The sequence below is a fragment of the Coccinella septempunctata genome, chromosome 3, assembly GCF_907165205.1.
Source record: "Coccinella septempunctata chromosome 3, icCocSept1.1, whole genome shotgun sequence".
In the NCBI taxonomy this organism is placed as follows: domain Eukaryota; kingdom Metazoa; phylum Arthropoda; class Insecta; order Coleoptera; family Coccinellidae; genus Coccinella; species Coccinella septempunctata.
The window spans coordinates 2,009,084-2,030,206 of NC_058191.1; the positions used below are offsets into that span (position 1 = coordinate 2,009,084).

The window sequence follows — 21,123 nt, forward strand, 5'->3', positions numbered from 1 at the left end:
TAAAATCGTGTCATGAACTTCATCGATATTTTCGGGGACTGACACAGAAACTGGCCTTCCCGATCGGTCATCATCTTCAATGGAAAATTTACCTCTTTTGAAGCTTGCAGTCCAATTTTTCACGGTCGCATGCGAAGGACGTTGATCACCAAGGGTATTAAGCATATCTCCGTAAATCTGCTTACCACTTAACCCTTTTAAATACAGATACTCGATGATGGCTCGACACTCCAATTTTTCGATTTTCACAATTTCGGTGGACATCTTCTTTCTTTCAATTTATTGCGTAACTCTGGTTTACTTTTTGACCTCAAACTTCACACTGACACTTGTAATGAGTTATTGTTCGTTGCTATGGTTACGAAATATTTTTTATGCATGGAACTGGTCTAGGCTAACTAGATATCAATACATTCTCGTATTTGGCCCAGCGCTGCTCTTCACTACCGTTGCTCTAGAAAGTCTCCAGCCACTGCCTCCTTTTATCATGTTACATATTTCTCCTTCCATTATTCGAAACAAAATCTAACTTCCATTATCTCCCAACCTTGCTAAAGGAGCTACATCTTTCTCAACATCCTCTAATATGATTCGAAGATCCTTTGTATGCACCGACTGAATGTTCAAAATCTCATTATCTATCCACTTCCCCGAACTTGCGTGCGACTTGGAAACTTCCAATATGTATCGAAACATTAGCCATATATAAAATAATCGAATTATCAGACGCAGCTCCTCCAAGTCTTCCCCATGAATGCGTCGTCAGTGAACGCGTTCGAAAAGTGGTTTTCATTTCCCTATACACACGAAGCGATAAGTGGCCCTTTCACAGGAAACTATTAATGCAGGAAAATGTTATTCAGCACTCCCCGCATTGTTGGAAGGGTGAATGTTGAAAAGGAACACCTAATTTGTCAAGTGATGGACTCTTTGTCGGGTGCTTCCTGCTTTGCATCGCACTTGTGCGGAAAAGGAAAAACGATGAGTTATGATGGGCGAGTTTTTTATTGTGAAGGGAGTCCCAGAAAATTCCGATCGAGTGCGAGGTCGTCGCATTGTTTAGTTCAGTGGATAGGGGATGGGGGTGAATGCAGAAAAAACAACAATTTCGCCGAGTGGTTCCTGTTCATCTTAATCATGTTTGAGAGGAAATTTGCGTTGGGTTAAATTTCCTCAATTTTTGATAATTCGACATACCCGGCAAAAGTGTCAATGGACACAAAAAAACGTATGACTAATTTTTGAAATACAGGGTGTTGTAGCTGAAAAGTGAAGCTTTCGACACAAAATTCTTGACAATTTAGAAAATCGACAAACCGCATATGTATTGCTAAAAGTAGACTCTTGTTCTCGAGTTCGGATGGGAAAGAACATGGTAAATGTATACAGTGAGTAATTTTCAAAAGAGACTGGTTCTCCAAGACCTAAGAAGTTTCGTCGCCAAAATTCTGCTGAAAAGGTTCTTGCTTCAGTTTTTTGGAATTGCCATGGAGTAATCATGATTGATTTTTCGGATGAGGGTAGAATAGGGCTGCCATAAATGTCGGAATATCGACCGGGACAAAGAAAAAAAAAGGTTTAAAATCCTAAACATTAAAAACTCATTCGATAGGTTTATGATTTTTTTTATTATTATTATTTTTATGTTTGTTGTCTTGTTTGTCTACATGTCATTAATTTATTATTTGTTTATTATGCAATGTATTATTAATCTTCTGGAAACGTGCACGTTTATTGAATTGGTTTTTTACTAGGTACTAGGTTAAATTATACCACATTCTCTGAAATAGACACATTTATTCAGACATATTCATTGAAAATAAAATAATAAACAACAAATCCCAACAATCAAGAAGTAGGTACCTTATTATTCTTAGGCTTGATCCTCGGTATCAGTTTTCTTTGCCCATTCATATTTATCTGATGTTTTGGCTTTCTCAAGTAATTTTTTTTCTTTTCGCACGTAATTATAAAATTCTATGCATGTCATTTTATAATTATAAACGCATTGGATGATGCTCTCCACTGTGCTTATATTTAATGCATTTCGATCTTTGGTCCACTGCGAAGATATCATAGAAAACACCCGTTCCACATGAGCATTGTGTCCCGGAATAGCAAAAAGATATTGGCACATTTTTAAAAGGTTTGCCTTTCTTTCCCGTTCCTCTGTTTTAGTGAAAAATAGGATCCATTTATCGTGCATATTTTTAGACTTCCACTCATCGGACATTTCTGAGTCAATGAAAGATTTCAAATACATGAATTCTTCATAAACAGAATCTTCAAGCGGAATACCTTTTCCATTCAAATATCCGACAGTTTCTTCTACTTGATTCCATTGAGGTACATCATTTAAAGCCATCCATGCAAATATATAAAATTTTTCCATTGGCCGAGTCCACTGTTCGAGATATTGGATGGCTGTGGTAAAAAAATCTCTGACTTCACTATCAAATTTACCCAATTGCGTTGTATACATCGTGCCATCATTCTTCAGTTTATTATAGACTTGTCTTGTTTGGTTCCCTAAATATTTATTCAGTAATCTTTCATTCAATTGTTTTTTAGTATCCTCTGGAACTGTTTTTACTTCAATAATGGTTATTACAGATTTTTCAATCTTACTAATCTGCTTTTCGATCAGAAATGCTTGACTGTGCACAAATAGAGTATAAAGTTCTGATAAAGGATCATCAAAAAAGTCGGTTATAGCTTTTGGGGCCCTTTCTTCCGCTGCGAAAAACTCTTTCAATGGCACCCATAGCTTTAGCAATCGTTCGACAGCTGGAAGTAGCGAAAGCCATCGACTTCTAGAATGAGAGAGTATATTGCTATAAGTTATTTCTGCATACTCACAAAAACTCTTCAGTCGTTCTACCCTTACAGTAAATATCGAAAAATATTTGAAAATTTTGAGGACAATAGACTCCACATCAATGGACATCATATCGGCGGCACTGGAAGCAGTATTGTGAAGTATGTGCGCAGGACAACCGATGCCTTCGATGTCTTTGGACAAAATCTCTTTTAATTTAAAAAAAACATTATTCACTCCACGCCTTTCTTTTCCTCCGAAATTAGCATTCGTGTTATCCGCGCTGAAAGCCACAATATTTTGTATTGGAATATTTAGATTCTCTAAAGATTTAATGCAGAATGAAATGATTGTATCAGACGATTCATTTGGCAATGTGTCTAATTTTAATAATTTTGTTTTCAAACCCTCAGTTTCTGAAAAATATTGTATGAGCAAGGGGAACATCTTTTCGGCTTTATGATTACTGGAATCAGTTGAAATACCATAAAACGGAATATTTTTTATTTCTGTTTTGATTTGCTCAATGGAGTGTGGAGCTAAAATATTTTTAACTATTGCCGTACCCTTGGTTCTGGCAGTTGATTGTTTCACTGCGATGCTCGAATCCGGGTACATGATAGCATTCAGTTTTGTCGAACAATCTAAGGAACTAAACGATTGGTGGTGCTTCACAACTTTATAAGCAGTCGTCAGTTCAGCAGCGCATATCAGAGTATCTTCTGTCGAATTTTGTTTGATCATAAAAGATGATATATCTTTCGACGTTGATGCAACTGACAATCTGGAGTTGTGATTTTTGCTTTGAATATGATCTTTCACACTCGATTTACCGCCATGACTTACGGATATATAAAGTCCACAAATTGAACACAAAGCTTCCTGGTCATTTCTTCCTTTCTTAATGAATGACCACTCTTTAGTGTATTTGGCGGAAAAACTACACTTTCTCTTCGGCATAACGTCTTTTTAATATTGACTATTACGATTACAAATCCTACGTAAAACTGCGCAGCGCTGTACGTTGTCGACTGAATGGTGAATATGTACTGATTATCTGCCGCGCCGACGCCGTACGTGGAGTGTGGGCGACATGCCATTGGTGTGCGATTGCGTAGAGTGTAGACCCTTCTTCGTTGGACTGCCAGGGAGGCGTCGGCTGATTACGTGCTTACCTCTACTCTACTTCTACTAACATATGTAAGGAAATATGAATCACGATAACTACCAAAATAATGACCGGGACAACTGAACAACTAACCGGGACACGGGGACTCAATGCCCCAAACCGGGACATGTCCCGGTGTACCGGGACGTATGGCAGCCATAGGGTAGAACAATAACCGGAGATAACTATTCGACATTACTGATCACTCTACGGGAAAAATTAAAAAAAAAAGACGCGGAAAGTTATCCAAATGTGTTTTGTATTTGCAGGACAACGCTCCTGCACACAAATCTTATGTTGCCATGCAAAAAATTAGTGATTTAGGATTTGAATTACTAGAACATCCCCCTTATTCAACAGATTTGGTTCGACTTTCCTCAACTGAAAAATAGTTTAAAAGGGCATAAATTTTCTTCCAGCGAGGAGGTAATAAAAGTTGTGGAGGGCTGGTTTGCAGAGCAAGAAGAAATATTTTTTTGAAAGGTCTAGGGGCGTTGCAGGTTCGCTGTAATAAATATATTCAATTAAGAGAAGAATATGTTGAGTAATAAAATATTTTGACGTCGAAATTTTGTTTGGTTTTATAGTAGGCTGAGAGTTTTTCAATATATTCCCGTATATTGAAGATTTCAGAATGTCAGGGTCACTATATTCGAATGAGCGGCCCTCTATTCTGAATAGAATTTCGTGGTACTCTGTCTTTGCCTTTTTCAATAAGAACGTCTAGAGACGTTGCAGGTTCGCTGTAATAAATGTATCCAATTAAGAGGAGAATATGTTGAATAATAAAATATATTGACATTGAAATTTTGTTTGGTTTCATAGTAGACTAATAGCGGATTTCATAAAACTTTGATTGCCCGATCAACGGTTTGACAGTCCCTTGAGTACTTAAACGAAATGAATGAAACCTCTTCATTTCTGAATATATTGAAGAAGGAGCAATTGAGAATAATTGAATGGACATATGAAAACCATAATTTGATGCTAGAATGATATTCTGATTGATAATGACTGAATTATCGATTGAAAACGAATTGACGTCTATTCGTCAATCAACCCGATCAAGCTTCTTGAAACCCGGGGAAAGAATTTTCCAATACATTCTCGTATAAACTTCTCTTCAATTATAATACAAATTACAGTATTTCAAATAATTTCATTCGCTATCCAAATACAACACAAACTAAAGTACCTACATATACTCCATTCACTTTTATTTCAGCAGTCGGTTGGCCATGGAACTTTGACACATTTCACTCTGTATAGAACGAAAATGTGGGGTTATGCCGCTTGTCAAAACATTTTTGGGTTTTAAATCAACGCTATGTTGCCCGTTCTACGTAAAAGTTTCTGTTATTACGTATTTTATCACAATGTCGAATCTTTTCAGAAAATATGTAAAGAACATAATTGAAGTTTATACAAACTGATTGACGGCATACCAAATCCAGTTATTTGCATGGAAAATACAAGAGATCAGTACAAAATCATAATATGCACTAGCTTGAGGAGAGTTAATGTTCGTTATCTTCTTTGGCTAAAGTTTGAATACGTTACATCAGTTGTACATTTCAGAAATATTAACCCGAAGATGAAATGCATATGTTGCTGTGGTTGGGAATGGGTATCCCCCAAAGTAATTAACAAATAATTACAAGAATGTTAAATTCTTCAACAAAAATCATCTTGCATCAATATAAGTAAGAGGAATTAAAGGAGTTTCAATAAAGATGAACTTCACCTTTGCACATAAATTTCACACGAATAAACAATTAGCAGGACAACTGGCGCGTATTTGTGGCAGTTCATTTTAATGCATTGATATAATAATAATAATTAGGTATTTATTGGTACCTTAAGGCATTTACAATGTATAGGACGAGTCAAATGAAAAATAGAAAAATCAATTTTCGGGAACGAACTCATTCTACGATGACATTCATCGAAAATCCTGTAGTAAACTTTTCGCATTAATTCACTCAAACATAAAATTCTCAAATGCCACCACTTTGTTGGGTGTCTCAATAGAAGAAAATTCTGGGTCATCCTCTTCATTCACATACTTTCTGATTGTGGAAATATTCAGCTGAAATATAAGTCGTTTAGATTCAGATGAAACATTATATAAATTCTTTTATATTGAATATGTTCGCTACCGTCTGACGTATTTTGGATTTTACAATATCAGGGTATAACCATTGGAATGAGCGGACCTGAATTCTAAATAGCACTTCCTGAAACCCTGTCTCTTTTCAATCACTCTCGGCATTTTCGTAATAAAAATTGATATTAGTTGTGGCAACGGCGTTATGACATTAACGACATTTCATGAGTGCCAACCTTACACCGTTCTAGTTACAAAAACTTGAGAATATTATTTCATGGCCAACCGACTGCTAAAATAAATGTGAATGCAGTATACTAAACTATAGTTATGTTTAACTTAACCTATACAAGTACTAACTTGTAATTTCAGTGATCTTCGTATCTGCAGGTATGATTTATTTATTTATTTCACATAGAAATACATACAGGCATTCGCCCAGAAACAGTATTCACATATATACAAACTGTTTCAAACAAAAGGCAATTCCTAAATCATACATGCACAAAATAACAAGAACCTACCATCTAAGGCAAAATTAACATAAAATACCAACCCAAAAAAAATTAACAAAACAGGCTGACATTAAATCATAAAATTATCGATCTGAGGCCTCAAGGTCGGTCCTGACAGTTTTCTTTAACCTTACCAATGGATCTTGAAAAATATCAACGTTCACACAAAGGGCATTACATGTCGTCATAACTCTATGGAGTGGGGAGTTTTGCGCCGAATTAGTGTTTCTGACGGTGCCATAGAAAGCACCGAAAGATCTCAAACCTACATTTGGAACCCTGAGAGATATAAAATTGAAAATTTCAGATGCCCAAAACTGCCCTCTAATGATCTTACACGCGAATAACACATCCGTAAGCTGTCTGCGATTGGACAAACTCATCATGTTAAATCTGCGTCGAATAGTCGTGTAATTGTGATCAACAATAATTAATTTATTTCTGTAAGCTAAATATCTCAAGAACAATGATGATGACTTTCCACCTTTACAATTTAACGAACACCTCTCCCACGTCGCCGCTAGTTTAAATGATAGAAATACCGCCGATGCGTTCATGCGGCACCTTTTTCCACCCCATAATTCACCCCGATACGCGGAAACGGCCCACGTGTCGCTCGAATTTATCTGACAGCACAACAGGCCGTCAGTCCGATGATACAAATCGAAACTACGTGAGAATAAATAACGTTCGGAACGGCGGCATTCATCGGACCGTAACGGTCGTCCTCGACGCTTTTAATCGTCCCTAACAGGACCTCAAATGGCATAAAACGCAACAAAATCGGGCGTCCGAGCGCATTCCGGCTAATTGATCGGGCCCTTTGATTCCATTAATTCCGCATGGTGTGTGTCTGTTTATGCAGCGTCCAATTCGACGGGGTGAATGCTGCAAGGAATTCGGACGCCACCGGCTGGCTATTCGGATTATTCGGAATTTCGCGCAATGCTTGCAGCTCTATGTTGTTGCTGGAACATGCGATTCATGAGAATTGTAGTTGGTGGTTACGCGCTGCTTTCATGGTACAGAACAAAAGTTTGACTGCTGATGAAAAATGCAACAAATACATGGTATTTTCAGAGGAATCTTTCGTTCAAAAAGGTGGTAGGTCTCGCCAAATTGAACCATTTCGCAAAAAAATCAATGCTGCGCCAGTAGCGAAGTGGTGACTGTAATATATTTGGTTTAATTTGAATGTACCACCTTCTAACTCACATGCATTATTTGACACTTAACTTAGTTTCACATGTGTGTTAAAAATTTGTGTTAATTTTCATTCACTTCTCAAATGAAAGTAGTAGATTCTTGAGGTCCAAAGGAGCACTTTTTTCCTTCACCACTATTTCCGAATCGGCTCGGTTTAAAAGATACAGACTGTTGAAAAACCATGAAAAATTTTATTCTCAGTTCTATCTCTCAAATGGTTTTATCGAATGGAATGCATTTCGGAATATAGTTTTTCATTTATTTGGTGAATCTTTTTCAACACAAGATATATCACCAACGTCCTTCAGTTTTCTCAATATGAACATTACGTACCATAAAAATACCAAAAGTTCAAAGAACCCAACTCTTGAAACTAAGTTGGACGCTAGCTAATGAATATATGAACGTTTTTCAAAATCAAAGTATTCATAAAGAAAAAATATCTGTGATATTCGGAGAATTGGGTACTTTTGCTAAACACAACTCTGTTTAAGAGATCCACAGATTTGTAGTATCATAGATTAAGCTCTTTATTCTGAAGTGAATTTTTTTTCCAGGGGTGGCATAGCTCATTATGAGAACTTAAAATGGCTATATCTTTTTATCAAGGCCGAATCGGAAAAAATGGTATAAAAAAAGTGTATCTTTTAACTTCTAGAATCTCCTATTAAAATATTTGTACTAGTCAAAGACTCCCCCTGCATACTCCATTCACTTATATGAAAGCACTCGGTTATGACGATGGTCAAAATATTTTTGGTTCACAAATCAGCGCTGCGTAGAAATCTACGTAAAAGTCTCGGTAATTACGTATTGTATCACAATATGAATTTACTTTCGAAAATTTTTATGAACAAATCAACGTTTATACAAACTGGTTGACAGGATTCCAAATCTAGTTATTTGCGTGGAAAGGAGAAGAGATCAGTTTTTAAATATACAGGGTGTATTTGAATGTGAGGCTTTTTTAACAGAAGGTAGAGCTGGTGAAAATGAAGCGTTTCCCCAAGAATCACCTATACAAAACTTTCAAAATGACAAAGTTGAAAAAAAATGAAAAATGATTACTGAAATAGATCCTTCTACGACCCTAGACCGTTTGTTAGCTGAATTATCGCAAAGCAGTGGGAAAAAACTTATCTCCTGATTCGACCAAGTGGTTTCGTTTAGGATATTGGCTCGTTCAATATTTACGTGTTAATGAAAATGGAAACTTAGGATGGCCGACTTCTTCCCAATCTTTTTTAGTAACTTACAAGACTTTATAAAATGGCTCATTTCGATACCAACTGACAGAAGAAACTTAGGACACAAGTGTAAAAAATAGAATTATACTTCAAAATCTCATCAATGAAATTAATCAAAATTATTCACGAATTTTTTCACAATTGGCATCACAATGTTTTTGTTCGAACATTCCAACAATCGTCCAAAAATGGGATGAAATGGGGAAACATCATAGCACTTTTTCAACATATCTAGCATAGACACTTTCAAAAAACTGCCTCGATTTTCTACTTTTTTTAACCCTAAATTGCACGATACAACAACTATAATACTCTCAAATGACCTGATGCATCTAATACGATGAACTTGGTACTGAACCATTCATTGTTCAGCCATATATTCATGTTTTGTTCCGTTTTTGCGATGCCGGAGTCACCTTCTACTTGAAATTCAATGAAATTTCTCAGCCATCCTGGATCTTTTATGAAGACAATTTTTGGTTAAACGACTTATTTTGATGAGTTCTACTGTCAAGTAAAAAGACTCACACCCTGTATTTATTTTTGCTATGGAAGGAAATTAAATTATTAACTCTGGATTTATGGTTGAAAATATCTTCGTAGAATTGAAAAAATTATATATATAATATTCATAATTCCTAGTAAATTTAGTTTAGTTAATTTAAAGAAAGATCTTCTTGAATAAGCGGTAAGATCGGCCAGCAGACCCTAGTATTGGTGATGTTAGGTTAGAATGTTCGAATTAAGTCAGTGTCGTAGAAAAAGAGAAAGGAGTGCACCTTCTTTTCAGTTTTCTTCGAGCAATTTCGTAAATTTTTGACTTTTTTAAATCAACCCAGATTACTTAGTGGATTTTGAATTGCATTGTTGAATGGATGGTGTAGTTAAATCGAAACAAACTTTTAATCCTGTCACAACATGATATATGACAGTAGGATGAATGTTGAAATAAAGAAAATAATAAAACAGTATTAATCAAAAACTCGGAATCAAAATCTCTACTGAACTCATGAAAAAAAACTTTTGTTTTGTTTTGTGTGAGTACGAGGTTTTTTAGTGAACATATGATTCTTATTGTAATAAATCTTTTATCTGTGTTCACAGAAAGACCCTCAAGAAGAAGGAAACTATTATTCAAAAGCTTCACAAAAACAAAAAAGAGTAGTGCATTCTTTCTCCAAAGACCAGCTTATCTCCCATTGAAAAGAAAACTTTTATACACTAAGACATTTCAAGTTTAATATTTTTTAGTTGTACTTCTATCATCTACGATTTCAATGGAAAAATTTCAAATGATAAAGATTTTTTCGAAAAAACGTCCTCAGCTGAAATATTTTGATCACAAGGGATTCAACTAAAGCCTAACCGGTTAATCTGAAGTGATTAAAATGGGCCAATAAATATTACAAACAATTTTCAATCATCAGTAATTTCACGTCAAATCCCCCATTAAAACATAATAATATAATATCTCTGATTTAGGTATCATAATATAAATTGGTATTTTCTTTGTTTCAGGTATTTGCCACAACATTGCCTTCCCAATTTCGACTCCCCGATTACATCTGAATCCTGCTTTATGAATCATCCCCGCATTGAGATATGGAAGACAAAATTTAACGGGTAAGGAGACAAATGAACCGTGAAGAGGGGGCGAAACAAATTAAGATCTCTATCACAATCTTTCCCATTGAGTGTTCCGTCTCTTAAATTGCTTTCTTTCCTCCTTTTCCCGCCCTTTAGTCCAATATTGTCGATGTTTATATATTGATCGCGATAAGCAAAACTTCTCGTATAAATATTAATGGAATCAACAATTCCGAAGGAATTGTCGTTCCAATAACGTGAGTTAGTCATGAACAACCCCCTCAATTCGCCCGTGGTCCTTGATGAATGTTTGCACATTCGATGACTGCGGGAAGTAGTTGAACTTGGGAGCCATGAACTGTTGTAGGAGTCTGCAGAGAAAGTGAGGTTTTGGTTCAGTCTTTGCGTGACAGGTGGCGTATCGTGATGAGATATCTCAAAGCGGCGTCCCAAGATCGCATAAGACCACCATCCTCCGATCGAGAGATTCAGTGCTATACTGTACTGACGAGGGAAAATGATCCCGAAACCGGTCTACAGTTGCACTTGAATTTTTCGACTTCTCTGGGATTTCCTATGATTGTTCATGACTAACTCACGTTATTGGAACGACAATTCCTTCGGAATTGTTGATTCCATTAATATTTCATTCTTCCGATGCGTCCGGTTAGGCGCTTGGAGTACTGTATATCTTTTTATACAGTATTCCTTCTTTTTGTATTCTCGTATAAAGTTATTCGTTTGATTATGGCGAGCGTGAAGACCCTTTTCGAGGAAATTGCTTGATTGATATGGATAAAGGGGGGTGCCAGTTCGGGGTTGCTCGCCGAGATTGCATGAATTTGAAGTGTATTATGCGAAGTGCATAAAGACATTCCGCGTTTTTTCTTTCATTTGGGATTTTTTTATATTATCTTCTGTATTATCCTCTGCAAATCTTTATACAAACAGCAGAATCATGTGTCAGCGGTAGACGACATTATAATTATCTTTTTAGTTCGATAAACAGAGTATTTGCGTCGCCTTTTCGGACAACTTTTCTGTTTCAAAAATGCACAGTGAGTTGGTTCAACTACACTGCGCAAAAAAATTAACTCACATTATGGAAATCTCAAATTCATTCTACATGAATTTGGTGTTCTCAATGATAATTATTTTTATCAGAATTATGCATGCATATGTTATCCACTTTCAAAGGTTTTCTTCAATACAGATGTTTTTTCCCAGCAGGAATAAAAAAAGATGATATTATCAGATTTTGAACCAGAATGTTGCAGCGATTCAGGGAGACAGGTATGAATGTCCGAAGATCAGGACAGGGTAGACCACGGGTAACAAATGCCATTCAAGAAAGTTACTTAAGAGTTTCTTCGTTGAGACAACGGTTTGCAACCGCTCGCCTCCTTCAAATTCAGCTTGAGCAAACTCATGAGGTGCAAATTAGCACTCAGACAATAAGAAATCGCCTCAAAGAATATGATTTAAGGCCTCGTGTCGCGTCAAGAGGCCCAGCTCTTACCCCAGCTCATCGAAGGGCGCCATTGGATTTTGCGAGAGAGCATATCCATTGGGAAGAGGCCAATTGGGAAAGAGTTCTCTTCACAGATGAGTGTAGATTCTGCCTCTACCATTGTGATCGACGTTCCCTTGTATACAGACATCCACATGAAAGATATGCTCAGTACAATTTCCTGAATACTACTGGTTTCGGGGGAGGATCGATTATGGTATGGGGTGGAATATCTTTGATTGCTCGCACAGACCTAGTGGTCGTTGATAATGGAGCTATGAATGCTGATAAGTATATGAGGAACATTCTTGAAGAGCATGTAGTGCCATTTGCCCCATACATTGGTGAAAATTTCATTTTTATGGACGATAATGCCAGACCCCATCGTGCGCGCATCGTTCAGGAGTACCTTGAAGAGGTTGAAGTTTCTCGAATGGAATGGCCAGCAAGAAGTCCAGATCGCAATCCGATTGAGCAGGTTTGGGACAACCTCAATAGAAGGCTGAGAAGTTCAGGAAATCATCCAGCTACTCTTAATGACTCAGGAATCCAACTCGGAGAAATCTGGGAAGGATTAGATCAGAACATTTTGAGATCACTAATTTTGAGTATGAACCGTCGTTGCCGAGCTGTAATTAACGCAAGGGGTGGAAATACCAAATATTAAATCACTTATCAGCATTTCAGTATTTTGAAAATTGTTCATTTCTCTTCTTTCACATAAGATTCGATGAAATCCTGAATTTTTCTTCCATTTAATGTGTCTTGTTTCGTTCAAAACCTTCCCGAGAGAACATAAAAAATAATTTATAAAGTCAATGTAGAGTTAACTTTCATTGAAATTGAGATTTTCAGAATGTGTGTTAATTTTTTTGTGCAGTGTATTCGATATAATTTCCAAAATTAAGACATTAGAATGGAGCACGAAAAAATATCCCATCTGAAATTTTCACAGACAGTGCTTTGATATCTATTATTCCCGATTATTCCTTGTAGAAAATCCATATTGATTTTCATCATTGTATTTGTATATAATACTATGAGGAAAAGTGCTCAAGAGAATACTTGGTGGTTGCAACCGAAGAGATGCAGAATAGTAGTGAGTGACACTTTCCCCAACTTCTTACCTTTAATACCTACTTATTTCCATCTATTGAATGAGCCAGCGCATTTCAATTAAATAGTTTTGTCCCAAACAGATGCAAAACTAAATCTTTCTGGGAAAATTTTTACTGGAACTATTAGATCCCTATTCAATGGTTACCAGTCCTTTCAAACATTGTTCCGCCCCATATTCGTTGACAGACTGCAGTTATAAGTTCTTGGAATGAATTTTACTCCTTTCCCGACTCATTTCCAATTCCGTCCTATATTCCACAAAATAGATACGATTCCCAGACGCGTAAACCCTTATGGTCCAACTCTCTCCTTAATTCTAATGTAAGGGACAAGGACATCTGGCAGTCTGAACGGAATACGTGCACTATTTTACCAAGAATTGCAAAAGACCCCCTGGATTTTTCTTCGAGAAAATGATCAATTTTTTCAGTGCGAGATGTCCTTCATTATGAAATATTTCAGCTTATTCTGTAAACAGTTTCATTTCATACAATCCACTACATTCACGGGGAGAAAGAGTTTTTTTACTGGGATTTTTACCTAAGCTCTTGTATGGTACCCCACGAAACCTTCTATCTGACAGCATGTTTCAAATGGAGATTCTACTTGCTTCATTTCGAATACAAAGCAACTTTTCCATCACACCATCTATACTTGGGATATAACATGTCAATAATAAAAATTGGAAGGCAAAAGACACTCATCATTTCAGAATCATGTATTGCACATAGGTTCTGTTCCTTCGTTATGTTTACAGCGGTTCGGCTTCAAGAGTGTCATCTGCACGAGATTGATTTTCCTCCTTGAATGTCAAGTCTGCACTTTATCGATGTAAACCCTTTCCAGAACAACAGCTTCTTGGCCCCCCTGAGATATCAACAAATCATACGAATAGTCTTGTTCCGCTGGATATTAAGTGGATATAACGAAATTATTGCCACCCATAGGCATCCCCCAGATGCCGTGCGGCTGGATTATAAGGGTTGACATGCGACCTCCCCAATTTGGTTTTGACGCCGTCGAAAACGTCTCAACATCTCTACTGTGACGCTTCTCAAATTCAATTTGGCGAAGGTGCTGCGACAACTGGGAAACAGCGCTTAATTTTTGGCAGACACGGAGGAAGTGTCAAATCAAAATGTCAAGTCTGATTAGTTCTGCATAATTTTCGGACATGACGAGGGAGGACATTGGAGGCGTCTTTGGCGGCTTTTACTGTACCTATTATAAAGTTTGTATCTGATATTTATTGAGTCGGACACTGGTTGCTGGAAATTCGTATTTAATTTGATGAAACTGATATTTAAATGAATTAATTATGATTATTATTCATTGCCTCCTTGTTTAGGCGTGATCCATGTCATTTATACCGTGAACTGAACGTGCTCCCAACTTCTCAATTCTAAACGCATGTTGCTTGCAATAATCAAGCCGGCGTACTGAATTAGAGGAAATATGGGACATATGCCATTGTCTTCGTAGACAATAAGAGTCCATCAATTCCAAACATCTGCCAGTATTTAATAAGGGTCCATCAATTCCAAACGTTTTTCCATCGGAGGAAGAGCTGTGTCGCTCTGACGAAGTCAAATGAGACCGAAACCATGGTCAGCATCGGCTTGGCGGATTGGCTAGCTCAATTCAGATCGTAACACTTGTGGATATTCAAATCAGCGGGTGGTATGCATCTGAATTAATTCTTATTAATTTTTCATCTCGAATTATTCAACTTCAGTATGGGATGATGACTTCCTGACCTTACTTTCAGACGGGAATCATATACAATGCTCAACAAATGATAGGGATCACGTATAAATTTCTCTTTACAGCTATGTGAAGCTGGCACTCCCAAATGCGAATTTTGATAAAAAAAATTCCAGGGTCGTTTGTCCATCGTAGATCCATGTTTGTCCACCCTTTTTTTTTTCATTTGTCCAGGCACCGTTTGAGAGATACGGGAAAAAACTTTTTTCGGTGCATTTTCTGAGCCGCACCCCCAAATTGCAAAAACGTTTTTTTGATGGTACAGATCGTTTGTCCAACGTTAGTCCACTTTTGTTTTTCATTTGTCCACCCACAGAACCATAGAAATCAATCTTTGAAAATTTTAGAAAGTGTGAAATTGGCAACCCCAAATGAAAATTTTTGAACCAAAATTTCAGGTTCTTTTGTCCATCGTAGGTCCATGTTTGTCCACCTTTTTCTTTCATTTGTCCAGGCACCGTTTGTGAGATATGGAAAAAGAAGTTGTTGCGGTGCATTTTCTGAGCATCTCACCCAAACTGCGAAAACATGTTTTTTATGGTAAAGATCGTTTGTCCAACGTTAGTCCACTTTTGTCCACCAAATTTTTTCATTTGTCCACCCACAGAACCATAGAAATCAATCTTTGAAAATTTTGGAAAGTATGAAGTTGGTACCCTCAAATGAAAATTTTTGAACCAAAATTTCAGGGTCGTTTGTCCATCGTATGTCCATGTTTGTCCCCCTCTTTTTTCATTTGTCCAGGCACCGTTTGAGAGATATGGAAAAAGAAGTTGTTGCGGTGCATTTTCTGAGCAGCTCACCCAAATTGCGAAAACGTGTTTTTTATGGTGTAGATCGTTTCTCCAACGTTGGTCCACTTTTGTCCACCCAATTTTTTCATTTGTCCACCTACAGAACCATAGAAATCAACCTTTTCAAATTTTGGAAAGTGTGAAGTTGGCTTTACTTTTTTTTATTCTTTTTTAACCTTGTAGTCCAATTTTTCACGGTCTTATACGAAGGACATTGATCAACGAAGGTAGTAAGCATATCTTCGTAAATCTGCTCACCTCTAAACCCTTCTAAATAAAAGTATTTGATGATAACTCGATACTCCAATTTTTCGAATTTCACAATTTCGGTGGACATCTTCGTTCTTTTAATTTATTGCACGTAACTCTGGTTTACTTTTTGACCTCAAACTTCACAGTGATACTTCTAATGAGTTGTTGTTCGTTGCTAAGGTAAAGCAATATTTTTTTTATGCATGGAAAAGGTCTAGGCTAACAAGATATCAATACATCCTTGTAAACCGAGGTTAGATAACCAGTTTTCAGAAAATCAAATGATATCTTCTAGGCCTCAAAATTGTGAGGTTTTATCTTCGGTATTTGACTCAACAGTTAAGGTCCTGATCATTGTGCTCTCATCATCTTTCAGCACCTTCGTTCTATTATTTCATGTCACCCTGCTGTAATATCACTTTGGCGCAATGAAGATTACACGCTTCCAATCCATTTTCACTCGGCATAAATTCAGTTGACATCCGTTCTTTAATATTCATTTTTCTGATAAACAGCCTTCATCAAGCTATTCTCCCCGTCCAAGGCACAATTATGCTCCTCGAAATTCATAAGTCCAAACGTGATCTCCGTACAAAAACCTCTATTTCCATATCGAGCCGAAATTATACTTCTTCGAAGGCAAAAACGTTCACGCAGAAATAAAAGGATAATTTACTCCGCTCTGTTGAGTTGCTGGCAGACATTCGCTATCACTAAACGCTCCCTGAATAAAAAAAAACCCGAAGATGTGATTCTGGAACTGCGCAGCTCCTTTTCTCGGAAGACGCGGAATTTTTTAGGATTCTCGATGTTGCGAAGGTTGGTTTTCGCTGATGTTTTCTCGTCGTTGAATGAATGATGGTGCAAATAGTAAATAGCCCTTTGTAGAAGGCCGTAAAAACACGACTGGTATTGGTTTTGTAAACAAACCGATATTCGTAAGTCATCAAGAACGAATTTCTGGGTAATGCTGAATCTACACTGCTCAAAAATTGAAGCTGATGTTCGGGAGGAAACTAATATTTGCACTGGAATCAAATTGTATTGTTGAACATTTGAAGAGGCGTATGTAAAATAAAATATGACCCTCATCACACTTGATGATGTAATTAGAAAATTGCAACAAACTCATTTCTCGTTAGTGTATGATTTTTAGTATCAATTGTGGATTTATTGTCACGAGTTCAACATGCTTCAGAAGCCTTTTAACATAAAGACATAAACAATTATAGTGGTTCGGTTTAACGATGTTTTAACTCAACAAGAATCTATTCCAGAGGAGACATCTGATATATTACATAAATGTATGAAAGAAACACACTTTTAAAATATCAGTATACAGGTTGATTCATAAGCATTGTGACATTGCCTAAGGAATAATAATTTGAATCAAAATATGACGATGGGATCAAGTACTCGAGTAGAACTCAATGAAATATTGCAGTGCTGTTGGAATTGTTTTCGTTTTTTGCTGATAATTTAAGCGTTTTTTTTCTCATTGACACCCTGTATGTTTTTTCCCACATCAGGAGCTTTTCAAGACATATTTGGTTCTATTGCTTAGAAATGCTTGGCATTAACAGGCTGCCTCCCCAGACCAAAATGGTGTCTGGTTTGCAATCTCACAACAATTACATCGCTTATCTGACCCGCCAAAGACATTACAATAGCTCGCCAATACTTTGACAGGCATTTGGCAAAACATACGTCAATATTTCATTGATAACCTCAATGCCTCAATTGATGACACAATGCCACATGAAGCGCTAGAGACAGCTAGAGAAGGCCTTAACAGATATTAAAAATTGATTTCAAGGCGTTTGTAATAGAAGGGATTTTTTCAAGCCTGTAGGCTCCACCAGGTAGAATCTTCATTTTGTCCATTTCTCTACTATGTTGTCGCTCTGAAGCAGTACAATGATTGAAACCCTTTGCAACAGCTAGTGCATATTATAATAAAGGACCAGAAAAAATATTACATCTGTGAACCAAGAAGGCTTCTTGCAAATCAACAGCTGTTACTTAGTGAATACGACACATAACCTCATTCTTTGACAGTTGTAAGTGCCCATATCGTTCATAAGTCAGCCTTGTCTGTAGGTTAGTTCATCAAGGAGTTTCGAGCATAGAAATCATAATATATATATACTTACTCTAGAATGCTAATCCAGTAGAAAAAAATGCGGCGATAAATTGACAGTTGTCGTTAAAGCGAATGCGCGACATTAGTTTATTTCAACTCGAACGTTGCCTAGACTTTCATACCTTATGTCAGTCGAATTATTTATTTGGTATAAATGAGAAATAAACATATTTCATTCGGTGAAAAAACTTATTTTTCGATTCATACAGGACTTCTTGTCGGTATTGAACACATGCATGGATGACTAATTGTGTTTATACAGGGTGTGGCGTAATGAATGGATAATATTGAGCCTGCAGGTAGAGGACTCTATGGCGGTTCAGAAAAATATATTTTACGTTTAGTAAAAGTGCCTTGGTTTTCGAGATATTGGAGATTTTCGAAAATTCAAGAGAATTACACCCTTCGCCACTGGTTTTGCAGGCAAGACTCCAAATGAAGGAATTTTTTCAAACTGTTTTTTGGATAGTATCCCTGGATAGATGATCTATCGAATGTAATTCATTATTTTTGACGCGCATGAATAGTTCTTCATGAAAAAAAGATCTAACCCAACTTTTCCGTTTTGCTAATTTTTTTTCATAAGTTCAACCTAGCGCGGTGTAAAAAATAATATGGTTACCTAAGAGCCAATGCAAGAAAAAGCATGCCAGTTTCATTGAGATTCCGAAATGGTATAACTCACTCTATTTTCAGCATTTAATACAAAATAAATTCCTATTGCAATCAGTTGAGGCCTAGTTTAATGTTAACAGTGTTTCTAAAATTTTCAGCATCTAAAATGAGAAATGCAAGCAGAATGAAGCAATCGTCTATAAGAAGGTATAGAGCATTTACTGAAGCTCATAATAACCTCTTAGAGATTTTTTTGTGATATTTAATTCAATGAAACGATACTTATTTTAAAATTGTTGATATCTATGCATGATATCTATGATTCATTAGAAAGTGTAGACTATCAGAACTCATGGTGGCCAATTTAAGCATCATTTGTGATTTGTGAAACTTTATTCAATGAAACGATATTTTAAAATTGTTATTTTTTTCTCGTTTTCTTTTATTACGTTGTGAAATCAATATTTTCAAGTTAATTTCAAGTTATGCATTGAATTTCAGCATTTTTCTAACAAGGATCTCGACTCAATGTAATAAAAATTGACTAATTTTCAGCTTTTTTTCTTAATTACAAAAGTGCTAAAATTCACTTCGTTACTTGAAATTCGCTTAAAACTATCAACTTTATAACTATAGGGCTTAATAATGAAAGAATACGAGGGAAAGAATCGAGTTTTACAAAAAGTGTTCAAAGTGTGCATCAGGAGCTGTACTAGATGCTCTACAACTTCTTATAAATAATTGCTTTATTCTGCTTGCAAGTCTCAATTTAGTTGCTAAGAATTACAGAAAAAGTCTTACGTCAAATTCTGCCTTGACTCATTGTAATAGAAATTTATTTTGTATTTAATGCTGAAAATAGAGTGAGTTATACCATTCCAGAATCTCAGTGAAACAGGTATGTTTTCTCTTGCTTTGGCACTCAGGTAACCATATTATTTTTCACTCCACGCTGGGTTGAACTTAGGAAAAAAAATAAGCAAAACGGAAAATTTGAGTTAATTCTTTTATTTATGAAAAACTATTCGTGCGCCCCAAAAATAATAATTCACATTCGATGGCGCATCTATCCAGGAATACTATCCAAAAAACAGTTTGAAAAAATTCCTTCATTTGGAGTCTTGCCTGCAAAAAGAGTGGCGAAGGGTGTGTTTTTCTTGAATTTTCGAAAATCCCGAATATCTCGAAAACCAAGGCACTTTCACTAAACGTAAAATATATTTATCTGAACCGCCATAGACTCCTCTACCTGCAGGCTCCATATTATCCATTCATTACGCCACACCCTGTATATGCTTTGTTTTAGAAAATCAGTACAATGATGTTGCAGGTTTCAATGAAAATATATCGGGATCTCGGAGGTGACGTGTTATAAGTCCAAATCTAAATTTGTCGATAGAGGTATTATTGAGTATTCATTGATTGTTTGACCAAACCGTGAATTGGCTGAAGATTGGAGTTTTATAGAGAATTCCATGGTAACAACTGGTGCTTACTAAATATTTGGAACTCACAACAAAAATTCCAGAAAATCTAAACTTAATATCACCAATGAAATTCGATATTATCGCAGATTCGATTAGATGAACAGGTACCTAAGCATTGAGTGCATATTATAAACTCCGTGCAACAATTTTGAAATATCCTGATATAGTGCAATACTACTATATACCATCAATGAAATTCGCTATCAGTGGAACTCGATAATTCATTCAAGTTTTGAATTTTTTTTTTGCATTTATTATTTTTAATAATATAGACAAGTACGCAAGTACATTTCAGAAAATGTGACTTGAAACTTCTTTCCTCTGAGCAGATCGTGCAACAGTGAAAAATCAAATGACTGAAAGAAAACGCGTTGTTGTCCGACATGCCTTCGTTACATGAATTGCCCTCTCTTCATAAGATTTGATCGATAGAATATTCAGAAATTCGGCAACGTTCTACTAGAAAATAAACTAATGATGCGCATTCGTATTAACGACCACTGTCAATTTTTCGCCGCATTTCTTACTACTGGATTAGCATTCTAGAGTAATAATATATAATATGATTTCTATGGTTTCGAGACGCTGTTGCCAATTTGTGAACTAATAATAAAGTTATTCAATTTTTTTAACCCCAAACAACAATGAACTTCGTTAGTTAAATGGACATTAATTTGCAGTAATAGTCCAGATTAAGGCAAACTCCCTATTTTTCTGATCGCCGGATCATAGACGTTTGTTGGTGATTTTATTTTATTTTATTCATTTCCTTGAAAAATTTTTCATAAAGA

General features: G+C 36.2%; 1 protein-coding gene across 5 annotated transcripts in view; it reads left to right on the forward strand.

The window, feature by feature from the left end:
* Nucleotides 1-21,123, forward strand: part of LOC123310223 (fasciclin-2) — a 405,219-nt gene that overhangs the window by 231,300 nt on the left and 152,796 nt on the right. Inside the window, exon 1 of one of the 5 annotated variants that reach the window (XM_044893673.1) lies at nt 10,662-10,684. The exons of the other annotated variants lie outside the window; for them this stretch is intronic. The gene's annotated coding sequence lies outside the window, so the exon portion shown is untranslated. Of the gene's footprint in view, nt 1-10,661; nt 10,685-21,123 lie in introns of those variants that run through there. 5 annotated transcript variants of the gene reach the window in all.